At 40.8% G+C, this 10,205-nt stretch overlaps 1 pseudogene across 1 annotated transcript; it reads left to right on the top strand.

Moving 5' to 3' along the window:
* The first annotated feature begins 876 nt into the window (after positions 1-876).
* On the top strand, positions 877-3,960 carry LOC306666371 (methyl-CpG-binding domain protein 1-like; annotated as a pseudogene). The gene is made up of 3 exons (XR_013766722.1): positions 877-1,123; positions 1,231-2,859; positions 3,578-3,960. The product of XR_013766722.1 is annotated as a methyl-CpG-binding domain protein 1-like (transcript).
* The last annotated feature ends 6,245 nt before the right edge of the window (positions 3,961-10,205 follow it).

Here is a 10,205-nt window from a genome sequence, read left to right as displayed (position 1 = left end):
AGCAGGTAAAATAAAAGGGATAGCCAGCAGAAAAATTACTCTAGGTTGCAAGCAGTTTACCACTCAGGAAGTGGGAGGAAAAACTGTATATCAAATTGTCCCTTAACATAATATTTTAAAACAAACCATCTCTTGTACTTTTTCTGAATCAGGAATTGGGAGTGTCTAGGGTGGCATTTCTGGCTGAAAGGGCTATCTGAGGTTGTAGTCATTTCAAGGATCGACTCATGGATGTACATCAAACTCATGGGTAAGTGTGCCAGCCACCCCATATCCTCACTGGCTTCTGGTCAGGCATTTTAATTCCTTACATGTGAGTCTCTGCACAGTTCTTGTAACATGGTAGGTCACTTTCTTTATAGTGAAACATATTTCTGAAGCAATGTACCACCATCTCTGATGTGTGCTCTTGGTTAAACAAACAAACCATGGTATGGCATGGAAGGATGCACAGAAGGATGGAAAATCAGGAAGCAAGTATCATTTAGGACCATCTTTGAAGCTTGAAACCACATGACTATCATAAGGAACTTGGATTTTATTTTGCAGAGTTGTCACTGGAAAGTGATATAACATAATTCATACTTCAAAACATTTACCCAAGTTAGAAAATAATATCTACTCAAGCTACTCAAATTTATTCAAGTTGGAGAGTGGTCAAAAGAAAAGCAGATAGACACAAGGTTATTGTCATTGTTCCAGTAAGAGAACAAGATCTATAGCTGGGAACACAATATTTATAGACATTTGGATAAAGACATATTTGGAGTATATTTTAGGTATTCCTAAGAGCATTCACTTCTTTTTCACACTAAATGCCATTGCAGATAACACCTAGTCTTGATGTTATTTATCAAACATCAAGTACGGAGAGAAGGCTGCTTCGGAGGAGGTAGAGGAGTAGGACCAGGCGGAGTGCGCAGACATGACCCTCACCATGGGTCCGCGGGCCTAGGGCATCAGAAGCTACATGCCTGTAGCCAAGCTGGCTGCTGCTACATTTGGAGGCCTCCATGGCTGAGGACTGGCTGGACTGCCCAGCCCTGGGCCCTGGCTGGAAGCGACATGAGGTCTATCACAAATCAGGGGTCACCTGTGGACGTTCAGACACCTATTACCAGAGGCCAAGTCCAGGCTGCCTCCTGAATCCCACTAGCCCTGTAGGAGAATTGTATGGGTGGAGCTGCATTGGCTTCATCTTGGTGCCAACTCATCCTGGCCCATCCTCAGCCCCACAGGAGACAGGATCCGAAGCAAAGTTGAGTTGACCCGATACCTGGGCCCTGCGTGTGATCTCTCCCTCTTTGACTTCAAACAAGGCATCTTGTGCTATCCAACCCCCAAGGTCCAGGCTGTGGCTGTCCCCAGCAAGAAGTGGAAAAAGCCTTCAAGATCAGCCAAAACTCGGAAACGTCAGGTTGCACCCCAGAGGACTGAGGTCAGGAAGGAGAGGAAAGAGAGGAAGGAGAAGAAAGAGAGGAAAGAGACCCGAGAGGATGAGACCAAGGCTGATACTGATACAGCCCCAGCTTCATTCCCTGCACCTGGGTGCTGTGAGAACTGTGGAATCAGCTTCTCAGGGGATGGTACTGGAAGGCAAGGCTCAAGACATTGTGCAAAGACTGCCGAGCACAGAGAATTGCCTTCAATTGAGAGCAGAGGATGTTTAAGCGTGTGGGCTGTGGAGAGTGCAGCCTGTAGGGTAACTGAAGACTGTGGGGCCTGTTCCACCTGCCTCCTGCAGCTGCCCCATGATGTGGCCTCAGGGCTGTTCTGCAAGTGTGAGAGGAGACGCTGCCTCCAGATTGTGCAGAGGAGCCGAGGGTGCGGAGTGTGCCGGGGCTGTCAGACCCAAGAGGACTGTGGCCATTGCCGAGTCTGCCTTCGCCCTCCCTGCCCTGGTCTCAGGCGCCAGTGGAGGTGTGTGCAGTGGCGCTGCCTTCAGGGTAAGCATGGACGCCACAGGGGAGGCTGTGACTCCAAGATGGCTGCCCTACGGCACTCCCGAGCTCAGCCAGTGCCTATTCTTCCCACACCGCAGCCTCCAGAACCCCCAGAGCCCACACAGCTGCAGCCCTACATGAACCACCGGCAGAACCGCAAGTGCGGGGCCTGTGCAGCCTGCCTACGGTGGATGGACTGTGGCCGCTGTGACTTCTGCTGTGACAAGCCCAAATTCAGGGGCAGCAACCAGAAGCACCAGAAGTGTCATTGGCGCCAATGTCTGCAGTTTGCCATGAAGCGGCTGCTGCCCAGTGTTGGGTCAGGGTCTGAGGAGGGGGCAGGATCACCCCCACTTCACCCTCGTCGAGCTCGACGGCCCCATCTGGCTCCAACCCTGAAGCCTCCTTTGGCTACCAAAGGAGCCTGACCAGGCCATGCCCAGCCTCTGATGAAGCAGGAAGCAGGTGCTAGCTTTGTACTGCCCCCTCCTGGCACCGACCTTGTGTTTTTACGGGAGGGTGCCAGCAGTCCTGTGCAGGTGCCCGGCCCAGCTACAGCTTCCACAGAAGCCCCATTACAGGAGGCCCAGTGCTCTGGCCTGAGTTGGGTTGTGGCCTTACCTCAGGTGAAGCAAGAGAAAGCAGATGCCCAGGAAGAGTGGACACCAGATACAACTGTCCTGACTTCTCCCACATTGCAGCCTGGCTGCCCTAGCAAGGCAGTAGACCTGTGCCTGCCACCTGTGAAGCAAGAGCCACCTGACCCTGAGGAGGGAAAGGAGGAGAACAAGGATGGCTGTGTCTCCGAATCGGCCCCAGAGGAGGAGGAGGCAGGAGGGCCTGGCACACCTGTGATCATGGAGATTTTCAGCCTGGGTGGAACCCGCTTCCAGGACACAGCAGTCTGGTTGCCAAGGTCCAAGGACCTTAAAAAACCTGGAGCTAGAAAGCAGTAGACTGGAGGCTTCTGCAGACTGTAGGACTCAAGTCTGCAGGGAGGCAGTCGGAAAGGGAAGATGGATGTAAAGTATGGGAGATGGAGGACACACTGGAACTCACGAGCACAAGCTGGGACCCACAAGGATTTCCTGGAGCCCATGTCAGTCTCTCACCACCTCCTGCTTCAGTGATGTGGGTGTCCTGCAGAAGAAGTTGGTGCCCTTCCTCACAGAGTTAAATGTGCACCTGGCTCAGCATTAGAGAAACTGAAGGAAGCTCTCAGGGAAGGTATAGCAGCTGCAGGCCTGGCTGCAGGCCTGGGTGCTGCCCCACACCAGTGAGGTGAGCCTGCAGATAAATGACTGCATGTATGAACTGCAACAGCACTTCGGTGCCCCTGCACCAACCATCCAACTGTAAACTGTGTTGCTGCTTCACTTCTACCCTCCAGTTCTCAGGCAGAATGTCTCTTGTGGCCATCCTAACCAGAAGCTTTTGGGGAAGGGAGTTCTGGGAAACAGCCAAGATGACACGTTGCAAAGCCATCCTGCCGAGAGTCAGCTCCCAAGGGTCTCACTACTCAACTGAGGATAACTTGATAAAACTACGTTGCTGAAAACACAAAACTCAAGACAAATTCTGTCCAGCCAAAACAAATTTGCTGATCTTCAGCTATTTTTGTATCATTCATTCAGGCTACGTAAACTCTTAGCAGTAAATGAAAATGAGTATTTTATGGAACTGCAATTGAAAGAAGAAGCATTATAGGACGAAAAAGTGAATTATTAAAAGATTATTAAAAGAGAAGAAAGACATTATTTTGTGGCTGAAAAGCTGAACCAGCAATTCAGGATATGGAATCCAAATCTAGAAACGTACCACATAGAAAACTGAAGTGGGTGGACTACAAATGATTAAGGAATGCTAATTTACAGTAACTGCAGCCTTAAGAGGGTATACATAGTTGTACTTAGGTTACTAGTATACCTCTGTAACTGGCGTAGTTACTGATTTTTTTTCTTCTGTGCTCTGGTGTTCTGTGCTTGCACCCACTTTAGAATGGGAATGCCAAAGAGTCATTCTTTTTTTTTTTATTGTAAACAAATGGGATACATGTTGTTTGTCTGTTTGTACATGGGTTAAAGGCATACCATTTGTATAATCATAAATTCACATATGGTAATGTTGTTTGATTCATTCTATTATTTTTTCCCTTCCCCCCCACCCCTCCCACCCTTCTTTTCCCTCTAAACAGTCCTTTCTTCCTCCATTCTTGTCCCCCTCCCTAACTCTAACCCTAACCCTAACCTTAACCCTAACACTAACTCCCCCCACCCTCCCCCTTATGTGTCATCATCCACTTATCAGAGAGATCATTCGTCCTTTAGTTTTTTGAGATTGGCTTATCTCACTTAGCATGATGGTCTCCAATTTCATCCATTTGCCTGCAAATGCCATAATTTTATCGTTCTTTATGTCAGAGTAATATTCCATTGTATATATATACCACAGTTTCTTTATCCACTCATCAATTGAAGGACATCTAGGTTCGTTCCACAATCTGGCTATTGTGAATTGAGCAGCTATGAACATTGATGTGGCTGTATCTCTGTAGTATGCTGATTTTAAGTCCTTTGGGTATAGGCCAAGGAGTGGGATAGTTGGGTCAAATGGTGGTTCCATTCCAAGTTTTCTAAGGAATCTCCACACTGCTTTCCAGAGTGGCTGCATTAATTTGCAGCCCCACCAGCAATGTATGAGTGTACCTTTCTCCCCACATCCTCGCCAACACCTGTTGCTTGTATTTTTGATAATCGCCATTCTAATTGGGGTGAGATGGAATCTTAGGGTGGTTTTGATTTGCATTTCTCTTATTACTAGAGCTGTTGAACATTTTTCCATATGTTTGTTGATTGCTTGTAGATCTTCTTCTGTGAAGTGTCTATTCATTTCCTTAGCCCATTTGTCGATTGGATTATTTGAATTCTTGGAGTAGAGTTTTTTGAGTTCTTTATAGATTCTGGAGATTAGTGCTTTATCTGAAGTATGATTGGCAAAGATATTCTCCCACTCTGTAAGCTCTTTCTTCACATTGCTGATAGTTTCCTTTGCTGAGAGAAAGCTTTTTAGTTTGAATCTATCCCAGTTATTGATTCTTGCTTTTATTTCTTGTGCTATGGGAGTCCTGTTGAGGAAGTCTTGTCCTAGGCCAACATGTTGAAGATTGGGACCTACTTTTTCTTCCATAATCTGCAGGGTCTCTGGTCTGATTCCAAGGTCCTTAATCCATTTTGAGTTGAGTTTTGTGCAGGGTGAGAGATATGGGTTTAGTTTGATTCTGTTGCATATGGATTTCCAATTTTCCCAGCACCATTTGTTGAAGAGGCTATATCTTTTCTCCATTGCATATTTTTGGCACCTTTGTCTACTATGAGAAATTTTATTGAGTAAATGTTATAATACAAGGTGCACTGAATAATTCAAGGTTTTTTTTTTTTTTTTTTGGACTGGGGGGTTGAACTCAGGTGCATATTAACACCTTGCTACATTTTCAGTCTTTTTATTTTTTTTAATTTATTTTGATACAGGGTCTTGTTAAGTTGCTGGCAGTCCCATGAGGTTTCCTTGACTGGTTTCAAAATTGGGATCTTCCTCCCTCAGATGCCTGTAAATTGCCAGGATTATAGACAGTTGCCACTCTGCACATCTGAATTTCTTAAAATACAACTGAAAAAACATTCAGAATGCATTTCAATGGAAGAAATACCTACAGTGCAACTTTGTAATTGAATAAGATGTTTTAAAAAGTAAAGAGAAAGAAAAATCTCTTCATTCAAGTTTTTGCACTAGGTAAAATTAAAGCTCTAACTAGCAGGCTATTTGTAGAGGAACAATTCCTTATTTTAAATATAGGATATTCATCATTAACTTATTTAAAAAATTTAGATGGGTTCTATACCATAGGTATTATATTAACAGAGCCAGATGTATTCAAATTTAATTTTCCTAACAACCTCTCAAGGAAAATTGTTTTACCTATTGAACATGTGGGCTCAAGATGTTCATCATATACTGGGACTTGTCAAAGATGAGATGAGAACACAGGACTGAATTCCAGCAGCTAAATCCTCCTACTTGACAACATTCTTTTCAGGTGCCTAGTCTGTGCTCAGTCTGGAGGCCAATAAGCAGAAAAGACTTATTATGATATTCAAATTACTGAGCTCTATAGGAACATAAAGTCTATTTGCTCATAAATTATATTTAGTTGTTGCGGAGGAATACATTTTTCTTCATCTTTCTTGGATTAGTTTCTTTGCAAATAAGGTAATCTTCAAAATAGAAGACCATTTTTTTCTATATCTAAAGATTTCTATTGCTCTGAATATTGCAAGCAACCAAATGAGTTTCTGTTTTGTTAATATGATTTGCTAAAATTCTTTTACATACATTCTTTTCTACTGGAAAATTGTTATTTTTAGATACATTGGGGAAAATATGCCCACCATCTACTTCTATAGATGAATTGCAATTTTGATCTTACCTATCTCAAATAAATTTACACCATGTATTTTCCACTTACTGCTTGTGAGATGACTTTTAGGTCACTTGAATGATTTCATGAAGTCATAAACTCTGTATCCATTGATGTAAACATTATTTTAGGTAATCATTTCCTAAAATATTTTTAAGAATTTTATGTTTATTAGATATTTCAAAATATGAGTCATGTATAATTATTTGCTATTATTACTTATTATTTCTTATTTGTGAAAACCCAAAACACTTAAAACAGAAATATTTGATGAAATAATAATTATTAAATGCAGCTATCTTGCAAAATTTCTGACCACAATTTTTCAGAATGTTTTCTACATATCTGATCTCAGAAGAAACATTTAATCATATTCACAAATCATATTAATGGCAATAATAATTTTGTAGAATAAGCAATACCGAAACAGAAACAGTCCCTGAAATACCAAACATGTCTTTTCATGTCTCACACTTGGACAAAAGACTGGATGATGTACTGGATCATTTAATTTATTAAAATAATCTGAGACGAGCAGTTAGTATTCAGTATTAAGACCATTTGTTCTCAGCCATAAGAGGCAAGTGGCAGTCGTTGGATCTTAATTATATCAGTTCTTTAACAGACTCTTTTGGAAACTGCTTTCAGTCATTAGGATGAGCTCACAGAAATAAACTAAATTGGGACAAATAATTGGCCAGCTGCCACATATTTATTTAATTGAATTAGGTGAGTATTAGTAAGTACAATACAGAGGATTTGTTTTTGTAATTGGCTAAAATAATATATTTTCTCCATTTCATGTTGAATAGTGACAGTATTTCCAGAGTGTCATTTTGATTTTATTGTCAGTCTTTTCCATTCTAAATTGAAAAAAGGAAACTGAATACAAGAAATTGTGACACTCTTTGCCATTTGGTGTACACACCAAGACCCTTGATTCCATACACCTAATTCTTCTTTGTGGGAACATCCGAATGCTTCTTCTTGGGACATCTGTGTCTCCAGTTGTGTGGGAGTCATGATTCAATGAGACTTAAGAACCTAAAGATAAGTACTCCCTTCTTATCTCTTTTAGGTTCTCATGTCTTTGTTGGCCTTGATCTTTGGAATTCCTTCTGGTTTTCTGTTTATTTTGTATATGCTCCAGCCTTTTGAGATATGGCTGTACTTCACTGGTTCTATGGTTAGTCTCTTGGGAAAGATCTTGCCTGGTCAATTTAAAGTTTTCCATCTGTTGGCCATAGTTTGGGGGTTCCTCTCTGGTTTCTGTTTCTTTTTTGTACAATATTGAGTTGGAATTGATCTGTTGGAGGTAAAGTGAGTTGAAAATAGGGCCACGTTTAAGTCTACAATTTTTTTTACTGTAATAATCTGACTTTTAAATAGCTTCCTAGATCCACTTTCAGTTGGAGTTGATCTGTCCAAGTTTAAGGAAATGAAGGAAATTTGTACATGCAGATTTGTCTGATTAAAAGTTCCCATATGTTAGCCCTAGTTTTGGTGATTCTCTCTTGTCTGCACATATAGGTACAAGTGTCTAGAGAAATATAGTTTAGTGTAACAAAATCTGGAATTTGATCCTATAGGGATAAGCATGTCTAAGAGAAAGAGGGCTTACTGTTAAACAATCTGAACTTTAAATGATTTTTCTGGATTATTATATAATCTTGACATTGAAGTTGGTCTGCCAGGGTTAAACTATATGAAAGAGATTCTTTATGTACAGGCATTTTTGCAGTTGCATAAAAGGGATCTGACACATCAAGAACTAAGTTAAAGATGCCAAATCTTAGTTGGGCCCCAGGAAATTGCAGATCATCTCATTGAAGTCAAGCACACTACACCCAAGCTGGGGGGGATCCCAGAAAAGCTGCCTTGGCTGTAAAAAAATGGTCAAAGAGAACATGGCCTCTGTCCTGCCTTGCAGTGCCATTTCCCATGGAGGGTGGAGGTTGCTGTCCACAAAGGATGTGTCAGCACATTCCAGAGCTTTTAGTTTCTCAGCTGGGGATAAGAATATTCTCCCCTTTTAAGATCTAACGGGGAATATTCATGACTGGGGCAAAGAAATTCTTGCTATGACAGTTTCTCATTCAACGATATGCCTGCAGAGAATTGCAGAATCAATAACTGGTTAAAAAAACAAGTGTTACATAGTTTATAACAATATAGTAGACACACTAAATATATGTGACATGGTATATACATGCATCTGAGAACTCTATCTCTCTAAGCCTTGTCTAAATTTTCTGTAAAAATTTATAAAATGAAAGTTTATATAAGCTTACTGGCAAGATACCAATAAGTGCTCTCCTTGGTACATTGTATCTGACGTAGAAAGGCCACACTGTCATTTGAAGACATGTCTTATATCTTCTTGCTTTGACTAAGTCAATTTCTGATCATTAACTTTGTTTTCTAAAAGACCTGTGATTATTGTCATCATACACTCTATTCAAAATTCTACCTTAATAGTTAAAATTAGTCAGATGTAAAAAGTCTTCTCTTCAGAGATCACTTTGCCATGTTGGTATTCTCCAAAGTACAATTAGGTGTAGCAAAAGGCTCACATTTGTGTGGAAATAACAAATTTGTTTGGTATTTATTTGTGCATTTGATGTTTTATAGTTAAAGTAATCTGTTGTCAATAAGTTATATGTCCAATTTTGTATGACTCTTCACACTGGAATTGGAATTTAAATGCATTTTTGGAAGGTATTAAAGAGAGCCTGATCTGTTTAAAGGTGATATTGTAAAACATGGAAGGATTCTGCCACTTTTTATGCAAAAATAAAGTTAAAACTGTCTCTGTCTTGATTTGTTTTCAGATGTAATGTTGTATTGTGTTAGTTGTGAAGAGCCCCACCTTACCAGAGATAAGCCTCTACCTCCCACTTACTCCATGTTAGAATGTTTCCAAAATAATCTAGATGTCAGCTTATTTAAAGTTGTGTTCAAAAAATTGATTTTTTTGTCAAGATTATTTTTATCTCAAAAAGAGAATATAATATATACCTAAAGTTTCAAGAATATAAAAGTCATTTTTTCTTGGTTCATAGACATCACAAAAACTGAAGATTTTTTTTTTGTTCTGTTAATTTTATTTTGTATTTTCCATGTAATCTATAGAATATAAAATGCTTACTTCCAGTACTAATACTAACCCCAATTAAATTAGAGGTATCTGTACAATTATATATACTGAAGTCATAACCTGTTGCTCTCTCTTTAAACAGGTGAAACTGTCTTGCCTGGTGTTTAAACTCAAAAACATGGTAAACAATGCAAAAAAGTGAAAGGACCAAGGAAAAAGCAGCCAGTATTTTGACTTTTCAATCTAAAGTCATCCAGTATTCAAAGAATGACAGGCTCTCTGGGCCCTGCACTTTTGGTGAGTCACCTGATCTGTGATAAGGGAGATTGAGAGGACCCTAGAGAATAGGAAGCTAGCCAGTACACATTCTACTAAGAGATGGGTCAATGGCAATGGAAATAACTCTGATGCATCCAAGGGAAGCCACATGAGGTCAGGTGCTGCATCTGCTTTCTACCACTCTGACACTTGGCATGGTTCTGTTGGAGTAGAGGATTTAACACTTGACATGGTTCTGTTAGAGTAGAGAATTCAACACTTGACATGGTTCTGCTGAAAGATTATCCTCCTTCTTGGGGGCCATAGACATGGCATGTCTCCATGTGCAGTTGCTTTCAATACTAATATTCAATATATCCTTAGATTCAGATTATAGAGAATACTGGGGAGATTTCATGGTGTTTGGACACAA

The sequence above is a fragment of the Sciurus vulgaris genome, assembly GCF_902686455.1.
Source record: "Sciurus vulgaris genome assembly, chromosome: 7".
In the NCBI taxonomy this organism is placed as follows: domain Eukaryota; kingdom Metazoa; phylum Chordata; class Mammalia; order Rodentia; family Sciuridae; genus Sciurus; species Sciurus vulgaris.
This window is presented reverse-complemented; position numbering and strand designations above follow the sequence as displayed.